This window comes from Leiobunum rupestre, chromosome 1 (assembly GCF_980474605.1).
Source record: "Leiobunum rupestre chromosome 1, qqLeiRupe1.1.hap1, whole genome shotgun sequence".
Lineage (NCBI taxonomy): Eukaryota > Metazoa > Arthropoda > Arachnida > Opiliones > Sclerosomatidae > Leiobunum > Leiobunum rupestre.
Genome location: NC_143384.1, coordinates 81,254,422 through 81,281,176, shown reverse-complemented (window position 1 = coordinate 81,281,176; position 26,755 = coordinate 81,254,422). Strand labels below are relative to the sequence as shown.

The following is a 26,755-nucleotide window of genomic DNA, read 5'->3' as shown; positions in this document are numbered from 1 at the left end:
TTGTTTTACTTTCGTTCATTGCGTATTATTATTAACTATTTAAGAAATGGAAGGGCCAACGTATTAAAAAGAGGGATTAATCGTCGAATAGTACGTTTCATGATAAATTGGAGCCTCCGTGGCGCAATGGTTTGGGCGTTCGGCTATTAACCGAAAGGTTGATGGTTCGAGTCCATCCGGTGGCGACGCTTATTGTTTTACTTTCGTTCATTGCGTATTATTATTAACTCTTTAAGAAATGGAAGGGCCAACGTATTAAAAAGAGGGATTAATCGTCGAATAGTACGTTTCATGACAAATTGGAGCCTCCGTGGCGCAATGGTTAGCGCGTTCGGCTGATAACCGAAAGGTTGATGGTTCGAGTCCATCCGGTGGCGACGCTTATTGTTTTACTTTCGTTCATTGCGTATTATTAATAACTCTTTAAGAAATGGAAGGGCCAACGTATTAAAAAGAGGGATTAATCGTCGAATAGTACGTTTCATGATAAATTGGAGCCTCCGTGGCGCAATGGTTAGCGCGTTCGCCTGTTAACCGAAAGGTTGATGGTTCGAGTCCATCCGGCGGCGCTGCTTATTGTTTTACTTTCGTTCATTGCGTATTATTATTAACCCTTTAAAAAATGGAAGTGCCAACGTAGGAACAACAGGGATAAATCGTCAAATATTACGTTTCCGCGTGAACCGGAGCCTCCGTGGCGCAATGGTTAGCGCGTTCGGCTGTTAACCGAAAGGTTGATGGTTCGAGTCCATCCGGTGGCGACGCTTATTGTTTTACTTTCGTTCATTGCGTATTATTATTAACTCTTTAAGAAATGGAAGGGCCAACGTATTAAAAAGAGGGATTAATCGTCGAATAGTACGTTTCATGATAAATTGGAGCCTCCGTGGCGTAATGGTAAGCGCGTTCGGCTGTTCACCTCAAGGTTGATGGTTCGAGACCATCCGGTGGCGACGCTTATTGTTTTACTTTCGTTCATTGCGTATTATTATTAACTCTTTTAGAAATGGAAGGGCCAACGTATTAAAAAGGGGGATTAATCGTCGAATAGTACGTTTCATGATAAATTGGAGCCTGCGTGGCGCAATGGTTAGCGCGTTCGGCTGAGCTCAGTTGGTTAGAGCGTCGTGCTAATAACGCGAAGGTCGTGGGTTTGATCCCCCCATGGGCCAAAGAGAAGAAGAATTGGTTTTGAAAGACTATTTTTAAAAATGCGCTAAAAATTTCATCGAAATTCATCGGAATGGCTAATTAGCTCAGTTGGTTAGAGCGTCGTGCTAATAACGCGAAGGTCGTGGGTTCGATCCCCCCATGGGCCAAACAGAAGAAGAATTGGTTTTGAAAGACTGTTTTTAAAAATGCGGGAAAGATTTCATCGAAATTCATCGGAATGGCCCATTAGCTCAGTTGGTTAGAGCGTCGTGCTAATAACGCGAAGGTCGTGGGTTCGATCCCCCCAAGGGCCAAAGAGAAGAAGAATTGATTTTGAAAGATTATTTTTAAAAATGCGGGAAAGATTTCATCGAAATTCATCGGAATGGCCCATTCGCTCAGTTGGTTAGAGCGTCGTTCTAATAACGCGAAGGTCGTGGGTTCGATCCCCCCATGGGCTAAAGAGAAGAAGAATTGGTTTTGAAAGACTATTTTTTAAAATGCGGGAAAGATTTCATCGTTATTCTTCGGAATGGCCCATTAGCTCAGTTGGTTAGAGCGTCGTGCTAATAACGCGAAGGTCGTGGGTTTGATCCCCCCCCCCATGGGCCAAAGAGAAGAAGAATTGGTTTTGAAATACTATTTTTCAAAATGCGGGAAAGATTTCATCGAAATTCATCGGAATGGCCCATTAGCTCAGTTGGTTAGAGCGTCGTGCTAATAACGCGAAGGTCGTGGGTTCGATTCCCCCATGGGCCAAAGAGAAGAAGAATTGGTTTTGAAAGACTATTTTTAAAAATGCGGGAAAGATTTCATCGAAATTCATCGGAATGGCCCATTAGCTCAGTTGGTTAGAGCGTCGTGCTAATAACGCGAAGGTCGTGGGTTCGATGCCCCCATGGGCCATAGAGAAGAAGAATTGGTTTTGAGAGACTATTTTTAAAAATGCGGGAAAGATTTCATCGAAATTCATCGGAATGGCCCATTAGCTCAGTTGGTTAGAGCGTCGTGCTAATAACGCGAAGGTCGTCGGTTCGATCCCCCCATGGGCCAAAGAGGAGAAGAATTGGTTTTGAAAGACTATTTTTAAAAATGCGGGAAAGATTTCATCGAGATTCATCGGAATGGCCCATAAGCTCAGTTAATTAGAGCGTCGTGCTAATAACGCGAAGGTCGTGGGTTCGATCCCCCCATGGGCCAAAGAGAAGAAGAATTGGTTTTGAAAGACTGTTTTTAAAAATGCGGGAAAGATTTCATCGAAATTCATCGGAATGGCCCATTAGCTCAGTTGGTTAGAGCGTCGTGCTAATAACGCGAAGGTCGTGGGTTCGATCCCCAAATGGGCCAAAGAGAAGAAGAATTGGTTTTGAAAGACTATTTTTAAAAATGCGGGAAAATTTCATCGAAACTCATTGGAGTGGCCCATTGGCTCAGTTGGTTAGAGCGTCGTGCTAATAACGCGAAGGTCGTGGGTTCGATCCCCCCATGGGCCAAAGAGAAGAAGAATTGGTTTTGAAAGACTATTTTTAAAAATGCGGGAAAGATTTCATCGACATTCATCGGAATGACCCATTAGCTCAGTTGGTTAGAGCGTCGTGCTAATAACGCGAAGGTCGTGGGTTCGATCCCCCCATGGGCCAAAGAGAAGAAGAATTGATTTTGAAAGATTATTTTTAAAAATGCGGGAAAGATTTCATCGAAATTCATCGGAATGGCCCATTCGCTCAGTTGGTTAGAGCGTCGTTCTAATAACGCGAAGGTCGTGGGTTCGATCCCCCCATGGGCCAAAGAGAAGAAGAATTGGTTTTGAAAGACTATTTTTTAAAATGCGGGAAAGATTTCATCGTTATTCTTCGGAATGGCCCATTAGCTCAGTTGGTTAGAGCGTCGTGCTAATAACGCGAAGGTCGTGGGTTCGATCCCCCCATGGGCCAAAAAGAAGAAGAATTGGTTTTGAAAGACTATTTTTAAAAATGCGGGAAAGATTTCATTGAAATTCATTGGAAAGGCCCATTAGCGCAGTTGGTTAGAGTGTTGTGCTAATAACGCGAAGATCGTGGGTTCGATCCCCCATGAGCCAAAGAGAAGAAGAATTTGTTTTAAACGACTATTTTTAAAAAGGTGGGAAAGATATCATCGAAATTCATTGGAAAGGCCCATTAGCTCAGTTGGTTAGAGCGTCGTTCTAATAACGCGAAAATCGTGGGTTCGATCCCCCATGAGCCAAAGAGAAGAAGAATTTGTTTTCGAAACGACTAATTTTAAAAAGGTGGGAAAGATTTCATAGAAATTCATTGGTAAGGCCCATTTGCTCAGTTGGTTAGAGCGTCGTGCTAACAACGCGAAGGTCGTGGGTTCGATCCCCCCATGGGCCAAAGAGAAGAAGAATTGCTTTTAAACTATTATTTTCAAAAAGGTGGGAAAGATTTCATCGGAATTCATTGGAAATGCCCATTAGCTCAATTGGTTAGAGCGTCGTGCTAATAACGCGAAGGTCGTGGGTTCGATCCCACCATGGGCCAAAGAGAAGAAGAATTGGTTTTGAAAGACTATTTTTAAAAATGCGGGAAAGATTTCATTGAAATTCATTGGAAATGCCCATTAGCTCAATTGGTTAGAGCGTCGTGCTAATAACGCGAAGGTCGTGGGTTCGATCCCCCCCATGGGCCAAAGAGAAGAAGAATTGGTTTTGAAAGACTATTTTTAAAAATGCGGGAAAGATTTCATCGAAATTCATCGGAATGGCCCATTAGCTCAGTTGGTTAGAACGTCGTGCTAATAACGCGAAGGTCGTGGGTTCGATCCCACCATGGGCCAAAGAGAAGAAGAATTGGTTTTGAAAGACTATTTTTAAAAATGCGGGAAAGATTTCATTGAAATTCATTGGAAAGGCCCATTAGCGCAGTTGGTTAGAGTGTCGTGCTAATAACGCGAAGATCGTGGGTTCGATCCCCCATGAGCCAAAGAGAAGAAGAATTTGTTTTCGAAACGACTAATTTTAAAAAGGTGGGAAAGATTTCATTGAAATTCATTGGAAAGGCCCATTAGCTCAGTTGGTTAGAGCGTCGTGCTAATAACGCGAAGGTCGTGGGTTCGATCCCCCCATGGGCCAAAGAGAAGAAGAATTGGTTTTGAAAGACTGTTTTTAAAAATGCGGGAAAGATTTCATCGAAATTTATCGGAATGGCCCATTAGCTCAGTTGGTTAGAGCGTCGTGCTAATAACGCGAAGGTCGTGGGTTCGATCCCCCCATGGGCCAAAGAGAATAAGAATTGGTTTTGAAAGACTATTTTTAAAAATGCGGGAAAGATTTCATCGAAATTCATCGGAATGGCCCATTAGCTCAGTTGGTTAGAGCGTCGTGCTAATAACGCGAAAATCGTGTGTTCGATCCCCCATGAGCCAAAGAGAAGAAGAATTTGTTGTCGAAACGACTAATTTTAAAAAGGCGGGAAAGATTTCATCGAAATTCATTGAAAAGGCCCATTAGCTAAGTTGGTTAGAGCCTCGTGCTAATAACGCGAAGGTCATGGGTTCGATCCCCCCATGGGCCAAAGAGAAGAAGAATTTGTTTTCGAAACGACTAATTTTAAAAACGTGGGAAAGATTTCATCGAAATTCACTGTAAAGGCTTATTAACTCAGTTGGTTAGAGCGTCGTGCTAATAACGCGAAGGTCGTGGGTTCGATCCCCACATGGGCCAAAGAGAAGAAGAATTGGTTTTGAAAGACTATTTTTAAAAATGCGGGAAAGATTTCATCGAAATTCATCGGAATGGCCCATTAGCTCAGTTGGTTAGAGCGTCGTGCTAATAACGCGAAGGTCGTGGGTTCGATCCCCCCATGGGCCAAAGAGAAGAAGAATTGGTTTTGAAAGACTATTTTAAAAAATGCGGGAAAGATTTCATCGAAATTCATCGGAATGTCCCATTAGCTCAGTTGGTTAGAGCGTCGTGCTAATAACGCGAAGGTCGTTGGTTCGATCTCCCCATGAGCCAAAGAGACGAAGGAACTGTTTTAAACGACTATTTTTAAAAAGGCGGGAAAGATTTCATCGAATTTCATTGGGAAGGCCCATTAGCTCAGTTGGTTAGAGCGTCGTGCTAATAACGCGAAGGTCGTGGGTTCGATCCCCCCATGGGCCAAAGAGAAGACGTATTTGTTTTCGAAACTACTATTTTTCAAAAGGCGGGAAAGATTTCATCGAAATGCATTGGAAAGGCCCAGTAGCTCAGTTTGTTAGAGCGTCGTGCAAATAACGCGGAGGCCGTGGGTTCGATCCCCCCATGAGCCAATGAGACGAAGGAACTGTTGTAAACGACTTTTTTCTAAAAAGGCCGGAAAGATTTCATCGAAGATCATCGGAACGGCCCATTAGCTCAGTTGGTTAGAGCGTCGTGCTAATAACGCGAAGGTCGTGGGTTCATTCCCCCCATGAGCCAATGAGACGAAGGAACTGTTTTAAACGACTTTTTTTTAAAAAGGCGGGAAAGATTTCATCGAAATTCATTAGAAAGGCCCATTAGATCAGTTGGTTAGAGCGTCGTGCTAATAACGCGAAGGTCGTGGGTTCGATCCCCCCCTTGGCCAAAGAGTAGACAAACTTGTTTTCGAAACGACTATTTTTCAAAAGGCGGGAAAGATTTCATCGAAAATCATTGGTAAGGCCCATTTGCTCAGTTGGTTAGAGCGTCGTGCTAATAACGCGAAGGTCGTGGGTTCGATCCCCCCCATGGGCCAAAGAGAAGAAGAATTGGTTTTGAAAGACTATTTTTAAAAATGCGGGAAAGATTTCATCGAAATTCATCGGAATGGCCCATTAGCTCAGATGGTTAGAGCGTCGTGCTAATAACGCGAAGGTCGTGGGTTCGATCCCCCCATGGGCCAAAGAGAATAAGAATTGGTTTTGAAAGACTATTTTTAAAAATGCGGGAAAGATTTCATCGAAATTCATCGGAATGGCCCATTAGCTCAGTTGGTTAGAGCGTCGTGCTAATAACGCGAAAATCGTGTGTTCGATCCCCCATGAGCCAAAGAGAAGAAGAATTTGTTGTCGAAACGACTAATTTTAAAAAGGCGGGAAAGATTTCATCGAAATTCATTGAAAAGGCCCATTAGCTAAGTTGGTTAGAGCCTCGTGCTAATAACGCGAAGGTCATGGGTTCGATCCCCCCATGGGCCAAAGAGAAGAAGAATTTGTTTTCGAAACGACTAATTTTAAAAACGTGGGAAAGATTTCATCGAAATTCACTGTAAAGGCTTATTAACTCAGTTGGTTAGAGCGTCGTGCTAATAACGCGAAGGTCGTGGGTTCGATCCCCACATGGGCCAAAGAGAAGAAGAATTGGTTTTGAAAGACTATTTTTAAAAATGCGGGAAAGATTTCATCGAAATTCATCGGAATGGCCCATTAGCTCAGTTGGTTAGAGCGTCGTGCTAATAACGCGAAGGTCGTGGGTTCGATCCCCCCATGGGCCATAGAGAAGAAGAATTGGTTTTGAGAGACTATTTTTAATAATGCGGGAAAGATTTCATCGAAATTCATCGGAATGGCCCATTAGCTCAGTTGGTTAGAGCGTCGTGGGCGTTTGGTTTTTTGGAGAGTGCGGTTCGTTTTTCTTTGCTCTCCTCGTCTTCTCGCTAAGCCTTAGTTTCGGTTCTTTTTCTAAAATTTACTAATTCGCGCAGTTTATTTTTCGTTTTTCGTGCCTTCCTGGGTTTTCTTCTGAAATCCAGGATGGATATTTTAAAGCGCTCCGTTTTTGTGGAGTGTGAAGTTAAAGAAGTTTCGAAGCAGGAAATATTGACGGCATGTATTTTGGATTACGGGCCTCATTCGGTTTCGTCGGTTGTTGCTACGGACGGTGGCTATTACGTCACCTTCTTTCGCCAGGATGACGCCGATCTTTGTCTGGATGCTGATCTTCAGGTGGGAGACAAGCGTTTTGATGTGTCTGGGATTGCGAGGAAGACAGTCATTGTTAATATCTTTGGCTTACCAGAATTTCTGAGTGATGAGGCTGTTAAAGAAAAATTGGAGAGCTTATTATGCGAGATTAAAGGGGAAATACTTTGGCGTAAAAATGACGAAGGTGTTTATTTTGGTCTCCGGTCGGTCAAGGTTCGTCTTGCCGAATGCGTTAGTTCCTTACCGTACGGCTTAAAAATAAAGGACGTTCTTGGTCGGGAGACTTTTTACAGAGTTCGTCATAACTCCCAGAGTAAAGTTTGTAATGGGTGTCTTTCATCTAGCCACCTCTACAAGGAATGCCCATCTTTTATTTGTTTTCGATGTAAGAAGCCGGGCCATATGGCTCGGGTCTGCCCCACTCGGTCTACGATCATTGAGTCGAGGGAGACTGACGATGAAGCCAGTTCCGGAATTCTCGGTAATTATCGCTCTAACGATCATAATGTTCAGGATGTACATATGCCTAATGATACCGGTGCCGCCAAGGGTGGTGACGACGTGGAGAAAAATGAAGTAGCTCTTAGCGTGAAGGACTCGGGTAAACGAGTCCTGCCTTTTACTAGTGCGTCGGACGCTGAAAAACGACAACCTCCACCTAAGAAGTCGAATGTAGTTTCCAAGGATCCGAAGACTAATTCTTCGGACACTCCCGCATCGAAGTCCCTTCCCAGTGTTGTTACCCCCATCCCCAACTCGCATCATGCCGCTAAGAATCGTAACAGTTAACGTCAAAGGTCTTCGGAACCTTGACAAGATGAGGGAACTTCTTGTTTTTATAGGCGCGTACGACGTGGTTTTCCTACAGGAGACCCATTGGACGAATGAGCACGTAGGAGTTTTTCGGGACATTTTTCGTGGGCGTGTTTTTTGGGATATTGATCCAGTTACCACTTTTTGCGGCGTAGCGACATGTTTCCGTGCCGGCCTTGACATTATTCCTTCGCGGGTTTTTCGTAGTGGTTGCGGGCGTTTTTTATCTGTCTCCGCGCTCGTTGACGATTTACCTTTGAATTTTGCGAATATCTACGCGCCGAATGACGCATCGGCGCGAACAGCTTTTTTGTCTACTGCGAAATTATGGTGCTCTATTTTACCTCGTCCGATTATTGTGGGCGATTTTAACGATGTTTTAAGCTATAATCTCGATCGCCGCCCTGCTTCGAAGGCCCGCCCTGTTTGTCAGCCTTCGTCACTTAAATTGTGGTCGGTGGGACTGGATCTTCATGATCCCTGGCGGGCGTGTCACCAAGATCACTTTGATTACACGTGTTCGGGTTTCGTGTACGGGAACTTTGTACTGTCACGTATTGATTATATATTTACCCGCCCTACGGATGGCCATAATTGTTCACGATGTCTCATTTCGCCCATCTCTTTTTCCGATCATAAAGCCGTGTCTCTTGTTTTTGATCCTAGTGGTGTTCAACGCGGGCCTGGGGTTTGGGCATTTAATTCTACTTTACTGGAAGAGGATCGCTTTCGCAACGGCATCCAGCGTATTGTTAATCGGAGTCGCGACACTATAGAGTACCGCGAGAACATATTTAGCTGGTACGAGAACCTTAAAGTCACTATCAAGGACTACGCTATCTTCTATGGTAAAGTTCGCGCTCAGAAGTTACGGAATTCGCGGTCTGCTCTGATAGAGCGGATTTCGCCAATGATCCGAGCTGCCTGTCGGAATTGTTAGTAGCGAAGCAGTTGCTTGCGGATTTCGATGCTGGGGTAATTCGGGGCCAGGTTCTTCGCGTGAAGGCAGATTTTCAAGAATTGGGAGAGAGACCTACGCGTTATTTTTTGCGTTTGGAGACCCACCGCCAGGGCATTAAGTCAATTGGTCGTTTGGTTTCTAGCTCTGGTGAGGTGTTACGTGACGGGGTTCTTATCCGTAACGAAATATTCGAGTTTTACAATGCCCTTTATACCAACGAGCCTATCTGCGAGGAACAGTGTCGCCGTTTTACTGACCTAGTCCGTAACCGTGTTGATGCCGTTGATAGCTCTGCCCTTGAGCAACCGGTTGCTTGGGGGGAAATCGAACACGCCTTGGGTTCTATGAAGAACAATAAGAGTCCGGGTCTTGACGGTTTAACGGTGGAGTTTTGGCGCTTTTTTCTCCCTCTAATCAAAAACGAATATCTCGGTATGGTTCAAACTACCCGCGACCATGGGCACATTCCTCCCAGTATGAAAGTTGGTCTCATAGTTCTTGTGCCGAAAGCTGATGACTTGTCGCTTTTAAAAAATTGGCGTCCTATTACATTGTTAAACACGGACTAAAAAATTTTATACAAGGTTTTCGCGCTTCGGCTCGCTCGACTGTTACCAAATATTACGTCACCGACTCAGACTGGAGTGGTTCGCGGTCGGGACATTTCTCTCACTACAAGGACTTTGTCGGATGTAACGGAGCTTCTGCGGATTCGTGGGGAAGGTGGTATTCTCGTACAGTTGGACCTCTTGAAAGCTTTCGATTGGGTGTCTTGGCCGTTTTTATTCGCATTATTAGCCTCGATGGGGTTTGGCCCTTTCTTCTGCCGGTGGATTCAAGCTTTTATCGCGGGTTCCAAGGCCTGTGTCAAAATCAACGGTCATTTAACTCCTCTGTTCTCGTTGGGTCGCTCGGTTCGTCAAGGTTGCCCTCTCAGCCCATTGCTGTATATATTAGCTTCGGAACCATTGTTTAGCGCGGTGAATCGCCACGACACAATACCGGCACTCCGTCTCTCTGCTCATTCGCATTTGCCGAAACTCTTTCAACATATGGATGACACTACTATCGTATCTACATCTGAGACTGCTATCCCTTCGATATGCGAAATTCTTTCGGATTTTGGTCAGGCTTCGGGTGCTAAATTAAACCCAGCGAAGTGTCAAGCGAAATGGCTTGGTCTTTATCACGGTCGGGATCTTCTCGTCTCGCGTGGTATAACTATCTCAAGTGCGCCTTTGAAGATTCTCGGCATTTGGATTGACTATGACTATGCCAATTTACCTCAACTTCAGTGGGAAGAGTGGTACAGAAAGTTTTGTCGCGTCTTGCGTTCTTGGAAGGGTCGTCCTCTATCTATCATTGGGAAAGTCTTAGTTGTTAACGTTTTGGCTGCGTCTACGCTTTGGCATATCTTAAAAGCCGTCGACATTTCTCGGTTTTGGCTCAGCCAATTTCAAGCCGCCATTTTATCATTTATTTGGGGAACCGGTCCTCACCTTGTCGCGTATGACACTCTCGTTCGGCCAACGTTTTTTGGGGGTTTCGGCCTCGTGGATATCCCGACAAAAGTCAAAGCGTTTCGCGTTCGCGAAATCCTTACTCTGTTTGAAGACGCTACTTCGGATTACTATTGGGACCTTTATTCAGCGATCCTTGACCACTATGGGGGCGATTTGCAACTTGGCATTCAAGTCTTCCGATTAACTATTGACTCGCGTCGTGCTGCCGAGGATTCGATAATCAGAATGTCGCAGTCCAAAACGATGGACCTCTATAAAGAACTTATCGCTGCTATTCCTCCTGCCTGGGCAACCAAGATTGCGCGGAGTGTGAAGAAACCGCGTCGTTTTCCTGTCGCGCCTAATTTCGGGTTATCGGTTGTAAATGACAATGGTGAAACGATCAAATTCGCTCTTTCGGTCAAGTTTATTTACGATACTTTCGCGACCGGTTTATCTACTGAGTCCAGCGGCGAGGAGCGTTGGCGTCGCTTTTTCGGTGGCCCTCTATGCCGTGTTCGTTGGAAATTCGTCCGTTCCAACTTTTTGGGCCCTTCCCTTTCTGCCATGAATCTTCGACTGATCCATCAGGGATTTCCAGTAAAGTCACGTTTAGTGCACGGTCTCGTGGTCCCGGACTCTCGATGTCCCTTTTGTCAAACCGGCTCCGAAACTGTAGAACATCTTTTCGTGGAGTGTCCCGTGGTGTCGCAATGGTGGACTTGGTTGTTCTGTGCCGTCTTGGCCCTTTCCCGGGACTTATTCGGTGGTCCTACAAAAACTCGAAACTCTTTTATAATTTTTGGCGAGATAACTACTGATGTAAAAAAACCTGTTATTTTTTGGAAAGTTGTAAATTTATTAAGTGCAATTTTTAAACGAGAAATTTGGATGTATCGTTGTCAATGTTCCTTTAATGAAACCGTATTTCAGGATGTCATATTTCCAAAAAAAGTCCGCGCAATATTAAAAAGAGAATGTCGGAATAAGCAAAGAAAACTAAATATGGATATTCCGTCTGACGTTATTAAATATAGTTTTTCGGTAATTGCAATATTTATCATTATCAATGTCGAAATTATTTATTTTTTAACAATAGAGACATTTCCTCTTTTATATTCGTACCCGCTATGATCACATAAAATTGTTATATTTGTATTGTATTGTTTTAGACATGTGAATAAAGATTTTATAAAAAACAAAAAAAAAAACGCGTTCGGCTGTTAACCGAAAGGTTGATGGTTCGAGTCCATCCGGTGGCGACGCTTATTGTTTTACTTTCGTTCATTCCGTATTATTATTAACCCTTTAAGAAATGGAAGTGCCAACGTATTAAAAAGGGAGATTAATCGTCGAATAGTACGTTTCATGATAAATTGGAGCCTCCGTGGCGCAATGGTTAGCGCGTTCGGCTGTTAACCGAAAGGTTGATGGTTCGAGTCCATCCGGTGGCGATGCTTATTGTTTTACTTTCGTTCATTGCGTATTATTATTAACCCTTTAAGAAATGGAAGTGCCAACGTAGGAACAACAGGGATAAATCGTCAAATATTACGTTTCCGCGTGAACCGGAGCCTCCGTGGCGCAATGTTTAGCGCGTTCGGCTGTTAACCGAAAGGTTGATGGTTCGAGTCCATCCGGTGGCGACGCTTATTGTTTTACTTTCGTTCATTCCGTATTATTATTAACCCTTTAAGAAAAGGAAGTGCCAACGTAGGAACAACAGGGATAAATCGTCAAATATTACGTTTCCGCGTGAACCGGAGCCTCCGTGGCGCAATGGTTAGCGCGTTCGGCTGTTAACCGAAAGGTTGATGGTTCGAGTCCATCCAGTGGCGACGCTTATTGTTTTACTTTCGTTCATTGCGTATTATTATTAACTCTTTAAGAAATGGAAGGGCCAACGTATTAAAAAGGGGGATTAATCGTCGAATAGTACGTTTCATGATAAATTGGAGCCTCCGTGGCGCAATGGTTAGCGCGTTCGGCTGTTAATCGAAAGGTTGATGGTTCGAGTCCATCCGGTGGCGACGCTTATTGTTTTACTTTCGTTCATTGCGTATTATTATTAACTCTTTTAGAAATGGAAGGGCCAACGTATTAAAAAGAGGGATTAATCGTCGAATAGTACGTTTCATGATATATTGGAGCCTCCGTGGCGCAATGGTTAGCGCGTTCGGCTATTGACCGAAAGGTTGATGGTTCGAGTCCATCCGGTGGCGACGCTTATTGTTTTACTTTCGTTCATTGCGTATTATTATTAACTCTTTAAGAAATGGAAGGGCCAACGTATTAAAAAGAGGGATTAATCGTCGAATAGTACGTTTCATGATAAATTGGAGCCTCCGTGGCGCAATGGTTAGCGCGTTCGGCTGTTAACCGAAAGGTTGATGGTTCGAGTCCATCCGGTGGTGATGCTTATTGTTTTACTTTCGTTCATTGCGTATTATTATTAACTCTTTAAGAAATGGAAGGGCCAACGTAGGAACAACAGGGATAAATCGTCAAATATTACGTTTCCGCGTGAACCGGAGCCTCCGTGGCGCAATGGTTAGCGCGTTCGGCTGTTAACCGAAAGGTTGATGGTTCGAGTTCATCCGGTGGCGATGCTTATTGTTTTACTTTCGTTCATTGCGTATTATTATTAACCCTTTAAGAAATGGAAGTGCCAACGTATTAAAAAGAGGGATTAATCGTCGAATAGTACGTTTCATGACAAATTGGAGCCTCCGTGGCGCAAGGGTTAGCGCGTTCGGCTGTTAACCGAAAGGTTGATGGTTCGAGTCCATCCGGTGGCGACGCTTATTGTTTTACTTTCGTTCATTGCGTATTATTAATAACTCTTTAAGAAATGGAAGGGTCAACGTATTAAAAAGAGGGATTAATCGTCGAATAGTACGTTTCATGATAAATTGGAGCCTCCGTGGCGCAATGGTTAGCGCGTTCGGCTGTTAACCGAAAGGTTGATGGTTCGAGTCCATCCGGTGGCGATGCTTATTGTTTTACTTTCGTTCATTGCGTATTATTATTAACCCTTTAAGAAATGGAAGTGCCAACGTAGGAACAACAGGGATAAATTGTCAAATATTACGTTTCCGCGTGAACCGGAGCCTCCGTGGCGCAATGGTTAGCGCGTTCGGCTGTTAACCGAAAGGTTGATGGTTCGAGTCCATCCGGTGGCGACGCTTATTGTTTTACTTTCGTTCATTGCGTATTATTATTAACTCTTTAAGAAATGGAAGGGCCAACGTATTAAAAAGAGGGATTAATCGTCGAATAGTACGTTTCATGATAAATTGGAGCCTCCGTGGTGCAATGGTTAGCGCGTTCGGCTGTTTACCGCAAAATTGATGGTTCGAGTCCATCCGGTGGCAACGCTTATTGTTTTACTTTCGTTCATTGCGTATTATTATTAACTCTTTAAGAAATGGAAGGGCCAACGTATTAAAAAGAGGGATTAATCGTCGAATAGTACGTTTCATGATAAATTGGAGCCTCCGTGGCGCAATGGTTTGCGCGTTCGGCTATTAACCGAAAGGTTGATGGTTCGAGTCCATCCGGTGGCGACGCTTATTGTTTTACTTTCGTTCATTGCGTATTATTATTAACTCTTTAAGAAATGGAAGGGCCAACGTATTAAAAAGAGGGATTAATCGTCGAATAGTACGTTTCATCACAAATTGGAGCCTCCGTGGCGCAATGGTTAGCGCGTTCGGCTGTTAACCGAAAGGTTGATGGTTCGAGTCCATCCGGTGGCGACGCTTATTGTTTTACTTTCGTTCATTGCGTATTATTAATAACTCTTTAAGAAATTGAAGGGCCAACGTATTAAAAAGAGGGATTAATCGTCGAATAGTACGTTTCATGATAAATTGGAACCTCCGTGGCGCAATGGTTAGCGCGTTCGGCTGTTAACCGAAAGGTTGATGGTTCGAGTCCATCCGGTGGCGCTGCTTATTGTTTTACTTTCGTTCATTGCGTATTATTATTAACCCTTTAAGAAATGGAAGTGCCAACGTAGGAACAACAGGGATAAATCGTCAAATATTACGTTTCCGCGTGAACCGGAGCCTCCGTGGCGCAATGGTTAGCGCGTTCGGCTGTTAACCGAAAGGTTGATGGTTCGAGTCCATCCGGTGGCGACGCTTATTGTTTTACTTTCGTTCATTGCGTATTATTATTAACTCTTTAAGAAATGGAAGGGCCAACGTATTAAAAAGAGGGATTAATCGTCGAATAGTACGTTTCATGATAAATTGGAGCCTCCGTGGCGTAATGGTAAGCGCGTTCGGCTGTTAACCGCAAGGTTGATGGTTCGAGACCATCCGGTGGCGACGCTTATTGTTTTACTTTCGTTCATTGCGTATTATTATTAACTCTTTTAGAAATGGAAGGGCCAACGTATTAAAAAGGGGGTTTAATCGTCGATTAGTACGTTTCATGATAAATTGGAGCCTCCGTGGCGCAATGGTTAGCGCGTTCGACTGTTTACCGAAAGGTTGATGGTTCGAGTCCATCCGGTGGCGACGCTTATTGTTTTACTTTCGTTCATTGCGTATTATTAGTAACTCTTTAAGAAATGGAAGGGCCAACGTATTAAAAAGAGGGATTAATCGTCGAATAGTACGTTTCATGATAAATTGGAGCCTCCGTGGCGCAATGGTTAGCGCGTTCGGCTGTTAACCGAAAGGTTGATGGTTCGAGTCCATCTGGTGGCGACGCTTATTTTTTTACTTTCGTTCATTGCGTATTATTATTAACTCTTTTAGAAATGGAAGGGCCAACGTATTAAAAAGGGGGATTAATCGTCGAATAGTACGTTTCATGATAAATTGGAGCCTCCGTGGCGCAATGGTTAGCGCGTTCGGCTGTTAACCGAAAGGTTGATGGTTCGAGTCCATCCGGTGGCGCTGCTTATTGTTTTACTTTCGTTCATTGCGTATTATTATTAACCCTTTAAGAAATGGAAGTGCCAACGTAGGAACAACAGGGATAAATCGTCAAATATTACGTTTCCGCGTGAACCGGAGCCTCCGTGGCGCAATGGTTAGCGCGTTCGGCTGTTAACCGAAAGGTTGATGGTTCGAGTCCATCCGGTGGCGACGCTTATTGTTTTACTTTCGTTCATTGCGTATTATTATTAACTCTTTAAGAAATGGAAGGGCCAACGTATTAAAAAGAGGGATTAATCGTCGAATAGTACGTTTCATGATAAATTGGAGCCTCCGTGGCGTAATGGTAAGCGCGTTCGGCTGTTAACCGCAAGGTTGATGGTTCGAGACCATCCGGTGGCGACGCTTATTGTTTTACTTTCGTTCATTGCGTATTATTATTAACTCTTTTAGAAATGGAAGGGCCAACGTATTAAAAAGGGGGTTTAATCGTCGATTAGTACGTTTCATGATAAATTGGAGCCTCCGTGGCGCAATGGTTAGCGCGTTCGACTGTTTACCGAAAGGTTGATGGTTCGAGTCCATCCGGTGGCGACGCTTATTGTTTTACTTTCGTTCATTGCGTATTATTAGTAACTCTTTAAGAAATGGAAGGGCCAACGTATTAAAAAGAGGGATTAATCGTCGAATAGTACGTTTCATGATAAATTGGAGCCTCCGTGGCGCAATGGTTAGCGCGTTCGGCTGTTAACCGAAAGGTTGATGGTTCGAGTCCATCTGGTGGCGACGCTTATTTTTTTACTTTCGTTCATTGCGTATTATTATTAACTCTTTTAGAAATGGAAGGGCCAACGTATTAAAAAGGGGGATTAATCGTCGAATAGTACGTTTCATGATAAATTGGAGCCTCCGTGGCGCAATGGTTAGCGCGTTCGGCTGTTAACCGAAAGGTTGATGGTTCGAGTCCATCTGGTGGCGACGCTTAGTGTTTTACTTTCATTCATTGCGTATTATTATTAACTCTTTAAGAAATGGAAGGGCCAACGTATTAAAAAGAGGGATTAATCGTCGAATAGTACGTTTCATGATAAATTGGAGCCTTCGTGGCGCAATGGTTAGCGCGTTCGGCTGTTAACCGAAAGGTTTATGGTTCGAGTCCATCTGGTGGCGACGCTTATTGTTTTACTTTCGTTCATTGCGTATTATTAGTAACTCTTTAAGAAATGGAAGGGCCAACGTATTAAAAAGAGGGATTAATCGTCGAATAGTACGTTTCATGATAAATTGGAGCCTTCGTGGCGCAATGGTTAGCGCGTTCGGCTGTTAACCGAAAGGTTTATGGTTCCTGTCCATCCGGTGGCGACGCTTATTGTTTTACTTTCGTTCATTGCGTATTATTATTAACTCTTTAAGAAATGGAAGGGCCAACGTATTAAAAAGAGGGATTAATCGTCGAATAGTACGTTTCATGATAAATTGGAGCCTCCGTGGCGCAATGGTTAACGCGTTCGGCTGTTAACCGAAAGGTTGATGGTTCGAGTCCATCCGGTGGCGACGCTTATTGTTTTGTTTCGTTCATTGCGTATTATTAGTAACTCTTTAAGAAATGGAAGGGCCAACGTATTAAAAAGAGGGATTAATCGTCGAATAGTACGTTTCATGATAAATTGGAGCCTCCGTGGCGCAATGGTTAGCGCGTTCGGCTTTTAACCGAAAGGTTGATGGTTCGAGTCCATCTGGTGGCGACGCTTATTGTTTTACTTTCGTTCATTGCGTATTATTATTAACTCTTTTAGAAATGGAAAGGCCAACGTATTAAAAAGGGGGATTAATCGTCGAATAGTACGTTTCATGATAAATTGGAGCCTCCGTGGCGCAATGGTTAGCGCGTTCGGCTGTTAACCGAAAGGTTGATGTTTCGAGTCCATCCGGTGGCGATGCTTATTGCTTTAATTTCGTTCATTGCGTATTATTATTAACCCTTTAAGAAATGGAAGTGCCAACGTAGGAACAACAGGGATAAATCGTCAAAAATTACGTTTCCGCGTGAACCGGAGCCTCCGTGGCGCAATGACTAGCGCGTTCGGCTGTTAACCGAAAGGTTGATGGTTCGAGTCCATCCGGTGGCGACGCTTTTTGTTTTACTTTCGTTCATTGCGTATTATTAGTAACTCTTTAAGAAATGGAAGGGCCAACGTATTAAAAAGAGGGATTAATCGTCGAATAGTACGTTTCATGATAAATTGGAGCCTCCGTGGCGCAATGGTTAGCGCGTTCGGCTGTAAACCGAAAGGTTGATGGTTCGAGTCCATCCGGTGGCGACGCTTATTGTTTTAATTTCGTTAATTGCGTATTATTATTAACTCTTTAAGAGATGGAAGGGCCAACGTATTAAAAAGAGGGATTAATCGTCGAATAGTACGTTTCATGATAAATTGGAGCTTCCGTGGCGCAATGGTTAGCGCGTTCGGCTGTTAACCGAAAGGTTGATGGTTCGAGTCCATCCGGTGGCGATGCTTATTGTTTTACTTTCGTTCATTGCGTATTATTATTAACCTTTTAAGAAATCGAAGGGCCAACGTAGGAACAACAGGGATAAATCGTCAAATATTACGTTTCCGCGTGAACCGGAGCCTCCGTGGCGCAATGGTTAGCGTGTTCGGCTGTTAACCGAAAGGTTGATGGTTCGAGTTCATCCGGTGGCGATGCTTATTGTTTTACTTTCGTTCATTGCGTATTATTTATAACCCTTTAAGAAATGGAAGTGCCAACGTAGGAACAACAGGGATAAATCGTCAAATATTACGTTTCCGCAGGAACCGGAGCCTCCGTGGCGCAATGGTTAGCGCGTTCGGCTGTTAACCGAAAGGTTGATGGTTCGAGTCCATCCGGTGGCGATGCTTATTGTTTTACCTTTGTTCATTGCGTATTATTATTAACCCTTTAAGAAATGGAAGTGCCAACGTAGGAACAACAGGGATAAATCGTCAAATATTACGTTTCCGCGTAAACCGGAGTCTCCGTGGCGCAATGGTTAGCGCGTTCGGCTGTTAACCGAAAGGTTGATGGCTCGAGTCCATCCGGTGGCGACGCTTATTGTTTTACTTTCGTTCATTGCGTATTATTATTAACTCTTTAAGAAATGGAAGGGCCAACGTATTAAAAAGAGGGATTAATCGTCGAATAGTACGTTTCATGATAAATTGGAGCCTCCGTGGTGCAATGGTTAGCGCGTTCGGCTGTTTACCGCAAAATTGATGGTTCGAGTCCATCCGGTGGCAACGCTTATTGTTTTACTTTCGTTCATTGCGTATTATTATTAACTATTTAAGAAATGGAAGGGCCAACGTATTAAAAAGAGGGATTAATCGTCGAATAGTACGTTTCATGATAAATTGGAGCCTCCGTGGCGCAATGGTTTGGGCGTTCGGCTATTAACCGAAAGGTTGATGGTTCGAGTCCATCCGGTGGCGACGCTTATTGTTTTACTTTCGTTCATTGCGTATTATTATTAACTCTTTAAGAAATGGAAGGGCCAACGTATTAAAAAGAGGGATTAATCGTCGAATAGTACGTTTCATGACAAATTGGAGCCTCCGTGGCGCAATGGTTAGCGCGTTCGGCTGATAACCGAAAGGTTGATGGTTCGAGTCCATCCGGTGGCGACGCTTATTGTTTTACTTTCGTTCATTGCGTATTATTAATAACTCTTTAAGAAATGGAAGGGCCAACGTATTAAAAAGAGGGATTAATCGTCGAATAGTACGTTTCATGATAAATTGGAGCCTCCGTGGCGCAATGGTTAGCGCGTTCGCCTGTTAACCGAAAGGTTGATGGTTCGAGTCCATCCGGCGGCGCTGCTTATTGTTTTACTTTCGTTCATTGCGTATTATTATTAACCCTTTAAGAAATGGAAGTGCCAACGTAGGAACAACAGGGATAAATCGTCAAATATTACGTTTCCGCGTGAACCGGAGCCTCCGTGGCGCAATGGTTAGCGCGTTCGGCTGTTAACCGAAAGGTTGATGGTTCGAGTCCATCCGGTGGCGACGCTTATTGTTTTACTTTCGTTCATTGCGTATTATTATTAACTCTTTAAGAAATGGAAGGGCCAACGTATTAAAAAGAGGGATTAATCGTCGAATAGTACGTTTCATGATAAATTGGAGCCTCCGTGGCGTAATGGTAAGCGCGTTCGGCTGTTCACCTCAAGGTTGATGGTTCGAGACCATCCGGTGGCGACGCTTATTGTTTTACTTTCGTTCATTGCGTATTATTATTAACTCTTTTAGAAATGGAAGGGCCAACGTATTAAAAAGGGGGATTAATCGTCGAATAGTACGTTTCATGATAAATTGGAGCCTGCGTGGCGCAATGGTTAGCGCGTTCGGCTGAGCTCAGTTGGTTAGAGCGTCGTGCTAATAACGCGAAGGTCGTGGGTTTGATCCCCCCATGGGCCAAAGAGAAGAAGAATTGGTTTTGAAAGACTATTTTTAAAAATGCGCTAAAAATTTCATCGAAATTCATCGGAATGGCTAATTAGCTCAGTTGGTTAGAGCGTCGTGCTAATAACGCGAAGGTCGTGGGTTCGATCCCCCCATGGGCCAAACAGAAGAAGAATTGGTTTTGAAAGACTGTTTTTAAAAATGCGGGAAAGATTTCATCGAAATTCATCGGAATGGCCCATTAGCTCAGTTGGTTAGAGCGTCGTGCTAATAACGCGAAGGTCGTGGGTTCGATCCCCCCAAGGGCCAAAGAGAAGAAGAATTGATTTTGAAAGATTATTTTTAAAAATGCGGGAAAGATTTCATCGAAATTCATCGGAATGGCCCATTCGCTCAGTTGGTTAGAGCGTCGTTCTAATAACGCGAAGGTCGTGGGTTCGATCCCCCCATGGACTAAAGAGAAGAAGAATTGGTTTTGAAAGACTATTTTTTAAAATGCGGGAAAGATTTCATCGTTATTCTTCGGAATGGCCCATTAGCTCAGTTGGTTAGAGCGTCGTGCTAATAACGCGAAGGTCGTGGGTTTGATCCCCCCCCCATGGGCCAAAGAGAAGAAGAATTGGTTTTGAAATACTATTTTTCAAAATGCGGGAAAGATTTCATCGAAATTCATCGGAATGGCCCATTAGCTCAGTTGGTTAGAGCGTCGTGCTAATAACGCGAAGGTCGTGGGTTCGATTCCCCCATGGGCCAAAGAGAAGAAGAATTGGTTTTGAAAGACTATTTTTAAAAATGCGGGAAAGATTTCATCGAAATTCATCGGAATGGCCCATTAGCTCAGTTGGTTAGAGCGTCGTGCTAATAACGCGAAGGTCGTGGGTTCGATGCCCCCATGGGCCATAGAGAAGAAGAATTGGTTTTGAGAGACTATTTTTAAAAATGCGGGAAAGATTTCATCGAAATTCATCGGAATGGCCCATTAGCTCAGTTGGTTAGAGCGTCGTGCTAATAACGCGAAGGTCGTCGGTTCGATCCCCCCATGGGCCAAAGAGGAGAAGAATTGGTTTTGAAAGACTATTTTTAAAAATGCGGGAAAGATTTCATCGAGATTCATCGGAATGGCCCATAAGCTCAGTTAATTAGAGCGTCGTGCTAATAACGCGAAGGTCGTGGGTTCGATCCCCCCATGGGCCAAAGAGAAGAAGAATTGGTTTTGAAAGACTGTTTTTAAAAATGCGGGAAAGATTTCATCGAAATTCATCGGAATGGCCCATTAGCTCAGTTGGTTAGAGCGTCGTGCTAATAACGCGAAGGTCGTGGGTTCGATCCCCAAATGGGCCAAAGAGAAGAAGAATTGGTTTTGAAAGACTATTTTTAAAAATGCGGGAAAATTTCATCGAAACTCATTGGAGTGGCCCATTGGCTCAGTTGGTTAGAGCGTCGTGCTAATAACGCGAAGGTCGTGGGTTCGATCCCCCCATGGGCCAAAGAGAAGAAGAATTGGTTTTGAAAGACTATTTTTAAAAATGCGGGAAAGATTTCATCGACATTCATCGGAATGACCCATTAGCTCAGTTGGTTAGAGCGTCGTGCTAATAACGCGAAGGTCGTGGGTTCGATCCCCCCATGGGCCAAAGAGAAGAAGAATTGATTTTGAAAGATTATTTTTAAAAATGCGGGAAAGATTTCATCGAAATTCATCGGAATGGCCCATTCGCTCAGTTGGTTAGAGCGTCGTTCTAATAACGCGAAGGTCGTGGGTTCGATCCCCCCATGGGCCAAAGAGAAGAAGAATTGGTTTTGAAAGACTATTTTTTAAAATGCGGGAAAGATTTCATCGTTATTCTTCGGAATGGCCCATTAGCTCAGTTGGTTAGAGCGTCGTGCTAATAACGCGAAGGTCGTGGGTTCGATCCCCCCCCCATGGGCCAAAGAGAAGAAGAATTGGTTTTGAAAGACTATTTTTCAAAATGCGGGAAAGATTTCATCGAAATTCATCGGAATGGCCCATTAGCTCAGTTGGTTAGAGCGTCGTGCTAATAACGCGAAGGTCGTGGGTTCGATTCCCCCATGGGCCAAAGAGAAGAAGAATTGGTTTTGAAAGACTATTTTTAAAAATGCGGGAAAGATTTCATCGAAATTCATCGGAATGGCCCATTAGCTCAGTTGGTTAGAGCGTCGTGTTAATAACGCGAAGGTCGTGGTTTCGATGCCCCCATGGGCCATAGAGAAGAAGAATTGGTTTTGAGAGACTATTTTTAAAAGTGCGGGAAAGATTTCATCGAAATTCATCGGAATGGCCCATTAGCTCAGTTGGTGAGAGCGTCGTGCTGATAACGCGAAGGTCGTGGTTTCGATCCCCCCATGGGCCAAAGAGAAGAAGAATTGGTTTTGAAAGACTATTTTTAAAAATGCGGGAAAGATTTCATCGAAGTTCATCGGAATGGCCCATTCGCTCAGTTGGTTAGAGCGTCGTGCTAATAACGCGAAGGTCGTGGGTTCGATCCCCCCTTGGGCCAAAGAGAAGAAGAATTGGTTTTGAAAGACTATTTTTAAAAATGCGGGAAAGATTTCATCGAAATTCATCGGAATGGCCCATTAGCTCAGTTGGTTAGAGCGTCGTGCTAATAACGCGAAGGTCGTGGGTTCGATCCCCCCATGGGCTAAAGAGAAGAAGAATTGGTTTTGAAAGACTATTTTTAAAAATGCGGGAAAGATTTCATCGAAATTCAAAGGAATGGCCCATTAGCTCAGTTGGTTAGAGCGTCGTGCTAATAACGCGAAGGTCGTGGGTTCGCTCCCCCCATGGGCCCAAGAGAAGAAGAATTGGTTTTGAAAGACTAATTTTAAAAATGCGGGAAAGATTTCATCGAAATTCATCGGAATGGCCCATTAGCTCAGTTGGTTAGAGCGTCGTGCTAATAACGCGAAGGTCGTGGGTTCGATCCCCCCATGGGCCAAAGAGAAGAAGAATTGGTTTTGAAAGACTATTTTTAAAAATGCGGGAAAGATTTCATCGAAATACATCGGAATGGCCCATTAGCTCAGTTGGTTAGAGCGTCGTGCTAATAACGCGAAGGTCGTGGGTTCGATCCCCCCATGGGCCAAAGAGAAGAAGAATGGGTTTTGAAAGACTATTTTTAAAAATGCGCTAAAAATTTCATCGAGATTCATCGGAATGGCTAATTAGCTCAGTTGGTTAGAGCGTCGTGCTAATAACGCGAAGGTCGTGGGTTCGATCCCCCCATGGGCCAAAGAGAAGAAGAATTGGTTTTGAAAGACTATTTTTAAAAATGCGGGAAAGATTTCATCGAAATTTATCGGAATGGCCCATTAGCTCAGTTGGTTAGAGCGTCGTGCTAATAACGCGAAGGTCGTGGGTTCGATCACCCCATGGGCCAAAGAGAAGAAGAATTGGTTTTGAAAGACTATTTTTAAAAATGCGGGAAAGATTTCATCGAAATTCATCGGAATGGCCCATTAGCTCAGTTGGTTAGAGCGTCGTGCTAATAACGCGAAGGTCGTGGGTTCGATCCCCCCATGGGCCAAAGAGAAGAAGAATTGGTTTTGAAAGACTATTTTTAAAAATGCGGTAAAGATTTCATCGAAATTCATCGAAATGGCCCATTAGCTCAGTTGGTTAGAGCGTCGTGCTAATAACGCGAAGGTCGTGGGTTCGATCACCCCATGGGCCAAAGAGAAGAAGAATTGGTTTTGAAAGACTATTTTTAAAAATGCGGGAAAGATTTCATCGAAATTCATCGGAATGGCCCATTAGCTCAGTTGGTTAGAGCGTCGTGCTAATAACGCGAAGGTCGTGGGTTCGATCCCCCCATGGGCCAAAGAGAAGAAGAATTGATTTTGAAAGATTATTTTTAAAAATGCGGGAAAGATTTTATCGAAATTCATCGGAATGGCCCATTCGCTCAGTTGGTTAGAGCGTCGTTCTAATAACGCGAAGGTCGTGGGTTCGATCCCCCCATGGGCCAAAGAGAAGAAGAATTGGTTTTGAAAGACTATTTTTAAAAATGCTTGAAAGATTTCATCGACATTCTTCGGAATGGCCCATTAGCTCAGTTGGTTAGAGCGTCGTGCTAATAACGCGAAGGTCGTGGGTTCGATTCCCCCATGGGCCAAAGAGAAGAAGAATTGGTTTTGAAAGACTATTTTTAAAAATGCGGGAAAGATTTCATCGAAATTCATCGGAATGGCCCATTAGCTCAGTTGGTTAGAGCGTCGTGCTAATAACGCGAAGGTCGTGGGTTCGATGCCCCCATGGGCCATAGAGAAGAAGAATTGGTTTGAGAGACTATTTTTAAAAATGCGGGAAAGATTTCATCGAAATTCATCGGAATGGCCCATTAGCTCAGTTGGTGAGAGCGTCGTGCTGATAACGCGAAGGTCGTGGTTTCGATCCCCCCATGGGCCAAAGAGAAGAAGAATTGGTTTTGAAAGACTATTTTTAAAAATGCGGGAAAGATTTCATCGAAATTCATCGGAATGGCCCATTCGCTCAGTTGGTTAGAGCGTCGTGCTAATAACGCGAAGGTCGTGGGTTCGATCCCCCCTTGGGCCAAAGAGAAGAAGAATTGGTTTTGAAAGACTATTTTTAAAAATGCGGGAAAGATTTCATCGAAATTCATCGGAATGGCCCATTAGCTCAGTTGGTTAGAGCGTCGTGCTAATAACGCGAAGGTCGTGGGTTCGATCCCCCCATGGGCCAAAGAGAAGAAGAATTGGTTTTGAAAGACTATTTTTAAAAATGCGGGAAAGATTTCATCGAAATTCATCGGAATGGCCCATTAGCTCAGTTGGTTAGAGCGTCGTGCTAATAACGCGAAGGTCGTGGGTTCGATCCCCCCATGGGCCCAAGAGAAGAAGAATTGGTTTTGAAAGACTAATTTTAAAAATGCGGGAAAGATTTCATCGAAATTCATCGGAATGGCCCATTAGCTCAGTTGGTTAGAGCGTCGTGCTAATAACGCGAAGGTCGTGGGTTCGATCCCCCCATGGGCCAAAGAGAAGAAGAATTGGTTTTGAAAGACTATTTTTAAAAATGCGGGAAAGATTTCATCGAAATACATCGGAATGGCCCATTAGCTCAGTTGGTTAGAGCGTCGTGCTAATAACGCGAAGGTCGTGGGTTCGATCCCCCCATGGGCCAAAGAGAAGAAGAATGGGTTTTGAAAGACTATTTTTAAAAATGTGGGAAAGATTTCATCGAAATTCATCGGAATGGCCCATTAGCTCAGTTGGTTAGAGCGTGGTGTAATAACGCGAAGGTCGTGGGTTCGATCCCCCCATGGGCCAAAGAGAAGAAGAATTGGTTTTGAAAGACTGTTTTTAAAAATGCGGGAAAGATTTCATCGAAATTCATCGGAATGGCCCATTAGCTCAGTTGGTTAGAGCGTCGCGCTAATAACGCGAAGGTCGTGGGTTCGATCACCCCATGGGCCAAAGAGAAGAAGAATTGGTTTTGAAAGACTATTTTTAAAAATGCGGGAAAGATTTCATCGAAATTCATCGGAATGGCCCATTAGCTCAGTTGGTTAGAGCGTCGTGCTAATAACGCGAATGTCGTGCGTTCGATCCCCCCATGGGCCAAAGAGAAGAAAAATTGATTTTGAAAGATTATTTTTAAAAATGCGGGAAAGATTTTATCGAAATTCATCGGAATGGCCCATTCGCTCAGTTGGTTAGAGCGTCGTTCTAATAACGCGAAGGTCGTGGGTTCGATCCCCCCATGGGCCAAAGAGAAGAAGAATTGGTTTTGAAAGACTATTTTTAAAAATGCTTGAAAGATTTCATCGACATTCTTCGGAATGGCCCATTAGCTCAGTTGGTTAGAGCGTCGTGCTAATAACGCGAAGGTCGTGGGTTCGATCCCCCCCCCCATGGGCCAAAGAGAAGAAGAATTGGTTTTGAAAGACTATTTTTAAAAATGTGGGAAAGATTTCATCGAAATGCATCGGAATGGCCCATTAGCTCAGTTGGTTAGAGCGTCGTGCTAATAACGCGAAGGTCGTGGGTTCGATCCCCCCATGGGCCAAAGAGAAGAAGAATTGGTTTTGAAAGACTGTTTTTAAAAATGCGGGAAAGATTTCATCGAAATTCATCGGAATGGCCCATTAGCTCAGTTGGTTAGAGCGTCGTGCTAATAACGCGAAGGTCGTGGGTTCGATCACCCCATGGGCCAAAGAGAAGAAGAATTGGTTTTGAAAGACTATTTTTAAAAATGCGGGAAAGATTTCATCGAAATTCATCGGAATGGCCCATTAGCTCAGTTGGTTAGAGCGTCGTGCTAATAACGCGAAGGTCGTGGGTTCGATCCCCCCATGGGCCAAAGAGAAGAAGAATTGATTTTGAAAGATTATTTTTAAAAATGCGGGAAAGATTTTATCGAAATACATCGGAATGGCCCATTCGCTCAGTTGGTTAGAGCGTCGTTCTAATAACGCGAAGGGCGTGGGTTCGATCCCCCCATGGGCCAAAGAGAAGAAGAATTGGTTTTGAAAGACTATTTTTAAAAATGCTTGAAAGATTTCATCGACATTCTTCGGAATGGCCCATTAGCTCAGTTGGTTAGAGCGTCGTGCTAATAACGCGAAGGTCGTGGGTTCGATTCCCCCATGGGCCAAAGAGAAGAAGAATTGGTTTTGAAAGACTATTTTTAAAAATGCGGGAAAGATTTCATCGAAATTCATCGGAATGGCCCATTAGCTCAGTTGGTTAGAGCGTCGTGCTAATAACGCGAAGGTCGTGGGTTCGATGCCCCCATGGGCCATAGAGAAGAAGAATTGGTTTTGAGAGACTATTTTTAAAAATGCGGGAAAGATTTCATCGAAATTCATCGGAATGGCCCATTAGCTCAGTTGGTGAGAGCGTCGTGCTGATAACGCGAAGGTCGTGGTTTCGATCCCCCCATGGGCCAAAGAGAAGAAGAATTGGTTTTGAAAGACTATTTTTAAAAATGCGGGAAAGATTTCATCGACATTCTTCGGAATGGCCCATTAGCTCAGTTGGTTAGAGCGTCGTGCTAATAACGCGAAGGTCGTGGGTTCGAACCCCCCCATGGGCCAAAGA

General features: G+C 43.9%; 64 non-coding genes across 64 annotated transcripts; all 64 read left to right on the top strand.

Moving 5' to 3' along the window:
* Positions 1–112: 112 nt before the first annotated feature.
* TRNAN-AUU (transfer RNA asparagine (anticodon AUU)) lies at positions 113–185 on the top strand. The gene has a single exon. It is a non-coding gene; the product is annotated as a tRNA-Asn (tRNA).
* Positions 186–304: 119 nt separating this feature from the next.
* Positions 305–377, top strand: TRNAI-GAU (transfer RNA isoleucine (anticodon GAU)). Its single transcript has one exon. It is a non-coding gene; the product is annotated as a tRNA-Ile (tRNA).
* A 311-nt stretch (positions 378–688) lies between these two features.
* TRNAN-GUU (transfer RNA asparagine (anticodon GUU)) lies at positions 689–761 on the top strand. The gene has a single exon. It is a non-coding gene; the product is annotated as a tRNA-Asn (tRNA).
* Positions 762–1,392: 631 nt separating this feature from the next.
* On the top strand, positions 1,393–1,466 carry TRNAI-AAU (transfer RNA isoleucine (anticodon AAU)). The gene has a single exon. It is a non-coding gene; the product is annotated as a tRNA-Ile (tRNA).
* Positions 1,467–1,837: 371 nt separating this feature from the next.
* On the top strand, positions 1,838–1,911 carry TRNAI-AAU (transfer RNA isoleucine (anticodon AAU)). Its single transcript has one exon. It is a non-coding gene; the product is annotated as a tRNA-Ile (tRNA).
* A 73-nt stretch (positions 1,912–1,984) lies between these two features.
* TRNAI-AAU (transfer RNA isoleucine (anticodon AAU)) lies at positions 1,985–2,058 on the top strand. Its single transcript has one exon. It is a non-coding gene; the product is annotated as a tRNA-Ile (tRNA).
* A 367-nt stretch (positions 2,059–2,425) lies between these two features.
* On the top strand, positions 2,426–2,499 carry TRNAI-AAU (transfer RNA isoleucine (anticodon AAU)). The gene has a single exon. It is a non-coding gene; the product is annotated as a tRNA-Ile (tRNA).
* A 72-nt stretch (positions 2,500–2,571) lies between these two features.
* TRNAI-AAU (transfer RNA isoleucine (anticodon AAU)) lies at positions 2,572–2,645 on the top strand. The gene has a single exon. It is a non-coding gene; the product is annotated as a tRNA-Ile (tRNA).
* Positions 2,646–2,718: 73 nt separating this feature from the next.
* TRNAI-AAU (transfer RNA isoleucine (anticodon AAU)) lies at positions 2,719–2,792 on the top strand. The gene has a single exon. It is a non-coding gene; the product is annotated as a tRNA-Ile (tRNA).
* A 220-nt stretch (positions 2,793–3,012) lies between these two features.
* On the top strand, positions 3,013–3,086 carry TRNAI-AAU (transfer RNA isoleucine (anticodon AAU)). Its single transcript has one exon. It is a non-coding gene; the product is annotated as a tRNA-Ile (tRNA).
* Positions 3,087–4,190: 1,104 nt separating this feature from the next.
* TRNAI-AAU (transfer RNA isoleucine (anticodon AAU)) lies at positions 4,191–4,264 on the top strand. Its single transcript has one exon. It is a non-coding gene; the product is annotated as a tRNA-Ile (tRNA).
* A 73-nt stretch (positions 4,265–4,337) lies between these two features.
* TRNAI-AAU (transfer RNA isoleucine (anticodon AAU)) lies at positions 4,338–4,411 on the top strand. Its single transcript has one exon. It is a non-coding gene; the product is annotated as a tRNA-Ile (tRNA).
* A 370-nt stretch (positions 4,412–4,781) lies between these two features.
* Positions 4,782–4,855, top strand: TRNAI-AAU (transfer RNA isoleucine (anticodon AAU)). Its single transcript has one exon. It is a non-coding gene; the product is annotated as a tRNA-Ile (tRNA).
* A 73-nt stretch (positions 4,856–4,928) lies between these two features.
* On the top strand, positions 4,929–5,002 carry TRNAI-AAU (transfer RNA isoleucine (anticodon AAU)). The gene has a single exon. It is a non-coding gene; the product is annotated as a tRNA-Ile (tRNA).
* Positions 5,003–5,222: 220 nt separating this feature from the next.
* TRNAI-AAU (transfer RNA isoleucine (anticodon AAU)) lies at positions 5,223–5,296 on the top strand. Its single transcript has one exon. It is a non-coding gene; the product is annotated as a tRNA-Ile (tRNA).
* A 668-nt stretch (positions 5,297–5,964) lies between these two features.
* TRNAI-AAU (transfer RNA isoleucine (anticodon AAU)) lies at positions 5,965–6,038 on the top strand. Its single transcript has one exon. It is a non-coding gene; the product is annotated as a tRNA-Ile (tRNA).
* Positions 6,039–6,408: 370 nt separating this feature from the next.
* On the top strand, positions 6,409–6,482 carry TRNAI-AAU (transfer RNA isoleucine (anticodon AAU)). The gene has a single exon. It is a non-coding gene; the product is annotated as a tRNA-Ile (tRNA).
* Positions 6,483–6,555: 73 nt separating this feature from the next.
* TRNAI-AAU (transfer RNA isoleucine (anticodon AAU)) lies at positions 6,556–6,629 on the top strand. The gene has a single exon. It is a non-coding gene; the product is annotated as a tRNA-Ile (tRNA).
* A 5,087-nt stretch (positions 6,630–11,716) lies between these two features.
* TRNAN-GUU (transfer RNA asparagine (anticodon GUU)) lies at positions 11,717–11,789 on the top strand. Its single transcript has one exon. It is a non-coding gene; the product is annotated as a tRNA-Asn (tRNA).
* A 695-nt stretch (positions 11,790–12,484) lies between these two features.
* Positions 12,485–12,557, top strand: TRNAN-AUU (transfer RNA asparagine (anticodon AUU)). Its single transcript has one exon. It is a non-coding gene; the product is annotated as a tRNA-Asn (tRNA).
* Positions 12,558–13,252: 695 nt separating this feature from the next.
* On the top strand, positions 13,253–13,325 carry TRNAN-GUU (transfer RNA asparagine (anticodon GUU)). Its single transcript has one exon. It is a non-coding gene; the product is annotated as a tRNA-Asn (tRNA).
* A 119-nt stretch (positions 13,326–13,444) lies between these two features.
* TRNAN-GUU (transfer RNA asparagine (anticodon GUU)) lies at positions 13,445–13,517 on the top strand. Its single transcript has one exon. It is a non-coding gene; the product is annotated as a tRNA-Asn (tRNA).
* A 311-nt stretch (positions 13,518–13,828) lies between these two features.
* On the top strand, positions 13,829–13,901 carry TRNAN-AUU (transfer RNA asparagine (anticodon AUU)). The gene has a single exon. It is a non-coding gene; the product is annotated as a tRNA-Asn (tRNA).
* A 119-nt stretch (positions 13,902–14,020) lies between these two features.
* Positions 14,021–14,093, top strand: TRNAN-GUU (transfer RNA asparagine (anticodon GUU)). Its single transcript has one exon. It is a non-coding gene; the product is annotated as a tRNA-Asn (tRNA).
* Positions 14,094–14,404: 311 nt separating this feature from the next.
* TRNAN-GUU (transfer RNA asparagine (anticodon GUU)) lies at positions 14,405–14,477 on the top strand. The gene has a single exon. It is a non-coding gene; the product is annotated as a tRNA-Asn (tRNA).
* A 503-nt stretch (positions 14,478–14,980) lies between these two features.
* On the top strand, positions 14,981–15,053 carry TRNAN-GUU (transfer RNA asparagine (anticodon GUU)). Its single transcript has one exon. It is a non-coding gene; the product is annotated as a tRNA-Asn (tRNA).
* Positions 15,054–15,172: 119 nt separating this feature from the next.
* On the top strand, positions 15,173–15,245 carry TRNAN-GUU (transfer RNA asparagine (anticodon GUU)). Its single transcript has one exon. It is a non-coding gene; the product is annotated as a tRNA-Asn (tRNA).
* Positions 15,246–15,364: 119 nt separating this feature from the next.
* TRNAN-GUU (transfer RNA asparagine (anticodon GUU)) lies at positions 15,365–15,437 on the top strand. Its single transcript has one exon. It is a non-coding gene; the product is annotated as a tRNA-Asn (tRNA).
* Positions 15,438–15,940: 503 nt separating this feature from the next.
* On the top strand, positions 15,941–16,013 carry TRNAN-GUU (transfer RNA asparagine (anticodon GUU)). The gene has a single exon. It is a non-coding gene; the product is annotated as a tRNA-Asn (tRNA).
* Positions 16,014–16,132: 119 nt separating this feature from the next.
* TRNAN-GUU (transfer RNA asparagine (anticodon GUU)) lies at positions 16,133–16,205 on the top strand. The gene has a single exon. It is a non-coding gene; the product is annotated as a tRNA-Asn (tRNA).
* Positions 16,206–17,475: 1,270 nt separating this feature from the next.
* Positions 17,476–17,548, top strand: TRNAY-GUA (transfer RNA tyrosine (anticodon GUA)). The gene has a single exon. It is a non-coding gene; the product is annotated as a tRNA-Tyr (tRNA).
* Positions 17,549–18,051: 503 nt separating this feature from the next.
* Positions 18,052–18,124, top strand: TRNAN-GUU (transfer RNA asparagine (anticodon GUU)). Its single transcript has one exon. It is a non-coding gene; the product is annotated as a tRNA-Asn (tRNA).
* A 503-nt stretch (positions 18,125–18,627) lies between these two features.
* TRNAN-AUU (transfer RNA asparagine (anticodon AUU)) lies at positions 18,628–18,700 on the top strand. The gene has a single exon. It is a non-coding gene; the product is annotated as a tRNA-Asn (tRNA).
* A 119-nt stretch (positions 18,701–18,819) lies between these two features.
* On the top strand, positions 18,820–18,892 carry TRNAI-GAU (transfer RNA isoleucine (anticodon GAU)). The gene has a single exon. It is a non-coding gene; the product is annotated as a tRNA-Ile (tRNA).
* Positions 18,893–19,203: 311 nt separating this feature from the next.
* TRNAN-GUU (transfer RNA asparagine (anticodon GUU)) lies at positions 19,204–19,276 on the top strand. Its single transcript has one exon. It is a non-coding gene; the product is annotated as a tRNA-Asn (tRNA).
* Positions 19,277–19,907: 631 nt separating this feature from the next.
* Positions 19,908–19,981, top strand: TRNAI-AAU (transfer RNA isoleucine (anticodon AAU)). Its single transcript has one exon. It is a non-coding gene; the product is annotated as a tRNA-Ile (tRNA).
* Positions 19,982–20,351: 370 nt separating this feature from the next.
* On the top strand, positions 20,352–20,425 carry TRNAI-AAU (transfer RNA isoleucine (anticodon AAU)). Its single transcript has one exon. It is a non-coding gene; the product is annotated as a tRNA-Ile (tRNA).
* Positions 20,426–20,498: 73 nt separating this feature from the next.
* Positions 20,499–20,572, top strand: TRNAI-AAU (transfer RNA isoleucine (anticodon AAU)). The gene has a single exon. It is a non-coding gene; the product is annotated as a tRNA-Ile (tRNA).
* Positions 20,573–20,939: 367 nt separating this feature from the next.
* TRNAI-AAU (transfer RNA isoleucine (anticodon AAU)) lies at positions 20,940–21,013 on the top strand. The gene has a single exon. It is a non-coding gene; the product is annotated as a tRNA-Ile (tRNA).
* A 72-nt stretch (positions 21,014–21,085) lies between these two features.
* Positions 21,086–21,159, top strand: TRNAI-AAU (transfer RNA isoleucine (anticodon AAU)). Its single transcript has one exon. It is a non-coding gene; the product is annotated as a tRNA-Ile (tRNA).
* A 73-nt stretch (positions 21,160–21,232) lies between these two features.
* TRNAI-AAU (transfer RNA isoleucine (anticodon AAU)) lies at positions 21,233–21,306 on the top strand. Its single transcript has one exon. It is a non-coding gene; the product is annotated as a tRNA-Ile (tRNA).
* A 220-nt stretch (positions 21,307–21,526) lies between these two features.
* On the top strand, positions 21,527–21,603 carry TRNAI-AAU (transfer RNA isoleucine (anticodon AAU)). The gene has a single exon. It is a non-coding gene; the product is annotated as a tRNA-Ile (tRNA).
* A 73-nt stretch (positions 21,604–21,676) lies between these two features.
* Positions 21,677–21,750, top strand: TRNAI-AAU (transfer RNA isoleucine (anticodon AAU)). Its single transcript has one exon. It is a non-coding gene; the product is annotated as a tRNA-Ile (tRNA).
* A 220-nt stretch (positions 21,751–21,970) lies between these two features.
* On the top strand, positions 21,971–22,044 carry TRNAI-GAU (transfer RNA isoleucine (anticodon GAU)). The gene has a single exon. It is a non-coding gene; the product is annotated as a tRNA-Ile (tRNA).
* A 220-nt stretch (positions 22,045–22,264) lies between these two features.
* TRNAI-AAU (transfer RNA isoleucine (anticodon AAU)) lies at positions 22,265–22,338 on the top strand. Its single transcript has one exon. It is a non-coding gene; the product is annotated as a tRNA-Ile (tRNA).
* A 220-nt stretch (positions 22,339–22,558) lies between these two features.
* Positions 22,559–22,632, top strand: TRNAI-AAU (transfer RNA isoleucine (anticodon AAU)). Its single transcript has one exon. It is a non-coding gene; the product is annotated as a tRNA-Ile (tRNA).
* A 73-nt stretch (positions 22,633–22,705) lies between these two features.
* On the top strand, positions 22,706–22,779 carry TRNAI-AAU (transfer RNA isoleucine (anticodon AAU)). Its single transcript has one exon. It is a non-coding gene; the product is annotated as a tRNA-Ile (tRNA).
* A 367-nt stretch (positions 22,780–23,146) lies between these two features.
* On the top strand, positions 23,147–23,220 carry TRNAI-AAU (transfer RNA isoleucine (anticodon AAU)). Its single transcript has one exon. It is a non-coding gene; the product is annotated as a tRNA-Ile (tRNA).
* Positions 23,221–23,440: 220 nt separating this feature from the next.
* Positions 23,441–23,514, top strand: TRNAI-AAU (transfer RNA isoleucine (anticodon AAU)). The gene has a single exon. It is a non-coding gene; the product is annotated as a tRNA-Ile (tRNA).
* Positions 23,515–23,734: 220 nt separating this feature from the next.
* Positions 23,735–23,808, top strand: TRNAI-AAU (transfer RNA isoleucine (anticodon AAU)). The gene has a single exon. It is a non-coding gene; the product is annotated as a tRNA-Ile (tRNA).
* Positions 23,809–23,881: 73 nt separating this feature from the next.
* TRNAI-AAU (transfer RNA isoleucine (anticodon AAU)) lies at positions 23,882–23,955 on the top strand. The gene has a single exon. It is a non-coding gene; the product is annotated as a tRNA-Ile (tRNA).
* Positions 23,956–24,027: 72 nt separating this feature from the next.
* TRNAI-GAU (transfer RNA isoleucine (anticodon GAU)) lies at positions 24,028–24,101 on the top strand. Its single transcript has one exon. It is a non-coding gene; the product is annotated as a tRNA-Ile (tRNA).
* Positions 24,102–24,321: 220 nt separating this feature from the next.
* TRNAI-AAU (transfer RNA isoleucine (anticodon AAU)) lies at positions 24,322–24,395 on the top strand. The gene has a single exon. It is a non-coding gene; the product is annotated as a tRNA-Ile (tRNA).
* Positions 24,396–24,468: 73 nt separating this feature from the next.
* Positions 24,469–24,542, top strand: TRNAI-AAU (transfer RNA isoleucine (anticodon AAU)). The gene has a single exon. It is a non-coding gene; the product is annotated as a tRNA-Ile (tRNA).
* A 73-nt stretch (positions 24,543–24,615) lies between these two features.
* On the top strand, positions 24,616–24,689 carry TRNAI-AAU (transfer RNA isoleucine (anticodon AAU)). Its single transcript has one exon. It is a non-coding gene; the product is annotated as a tRNA-Ile (tRNA).
* Positions 24,690–24,762: 73 nt separating this feature from the next.
* On the top strand, positions 24,763–24,836 carry TRNAI-AAU (transfer RNA isoleucine (anticodon AAU)). Its single transcript has one exon. It is a non-coding gene; the product is annotated as a tRNA-Ile (tRNA).
* A 219-nt stretch (positions 24,837–25,055) lies between these two features.
* On the top strand, positions 25,056–25,129 carry TRNAI-AAU (transfer RNA isoleucine (anticodon AAU)). The gene has a single exon. It is a non-coding gene; the product is annotated as a tRNA-Ile (tRNA).
* A 367-nt stretch (positions 25,130–25,496) lies between these two features.
* On the top strand, positions 25,497–25,574 carry TRNAI-AAU (transfer RNA isoleucine (anticodon AAU)). Its single transcript has one exon. It is a non-coding gene; the product is annotated as a tRNA-Ile (tRNA).
* A 73-nt stretch (positions 25,575–25,647) lies between these two features.
* TRNAI-AAU (transfer RNA isoleucine (anticodon AAU)) lies at positions 25,648–25,721 on the top strand. Its single transcript has one exon. It is a non-coding gene; the product is annotated as a tRNA-Ile (tRNA).
* A 220-nt stretch (positions 25,722–25,941) lies between these two features.
* TRNAI-AAU (transfer RNA isoleucine (anticodon AAU)) lies at positions 25,942–26,015 on the top strand. Its single transcript has one exon. It is a non-coding gene; the product is annotated as a tRNA-Ile (tRNA).
* Positions 26,016–26,235: 220 nt separating this feature from the next.
* Positions 26,236–26,309, top strand: TRNAI-AAU (transfer RNA isoleucine (anticodon AAU)). Its single transcript has one exon. It is a non-coding gene; the product is annotated as a tRNA-Ile (tRNA).
* A 73-nt stretch (positions 26,310–26,382) lies between these two features.
* Positions 26,383–26,456, top strand: TRNAI-AAU (transfer RNA isoleucine (anticodon AAU)). Its single transcript has one exon. It is a non-coding gene; the product is annotated as a tRNA-Ile (tRNA).
* Positions 26,457–26,529: 73 nt separating this feature from the next.
* Positions 26,530–26,603, top strand: TRNAI-GAU (transfer RNA isoleucine (anticodon GAU)). Its single transcript has one exon. It is a non-coding gene; the product is annotated as a tRNA-Ile (tRNA).
* A 73-nt stretch (positions 26,604–26,676) lies between these two features.
* On the top strand, positions 26,677–26,751 carry TRNAI-AAU (transfer RNA isoleucine (anticodon AAU)). Its single transcript has one exon. It is a non-coding gene; the product is annotated as a tRNA-Ile (tRNA).
* Positions 26,752–26,755: the final 4 nt, after the last annotated feature.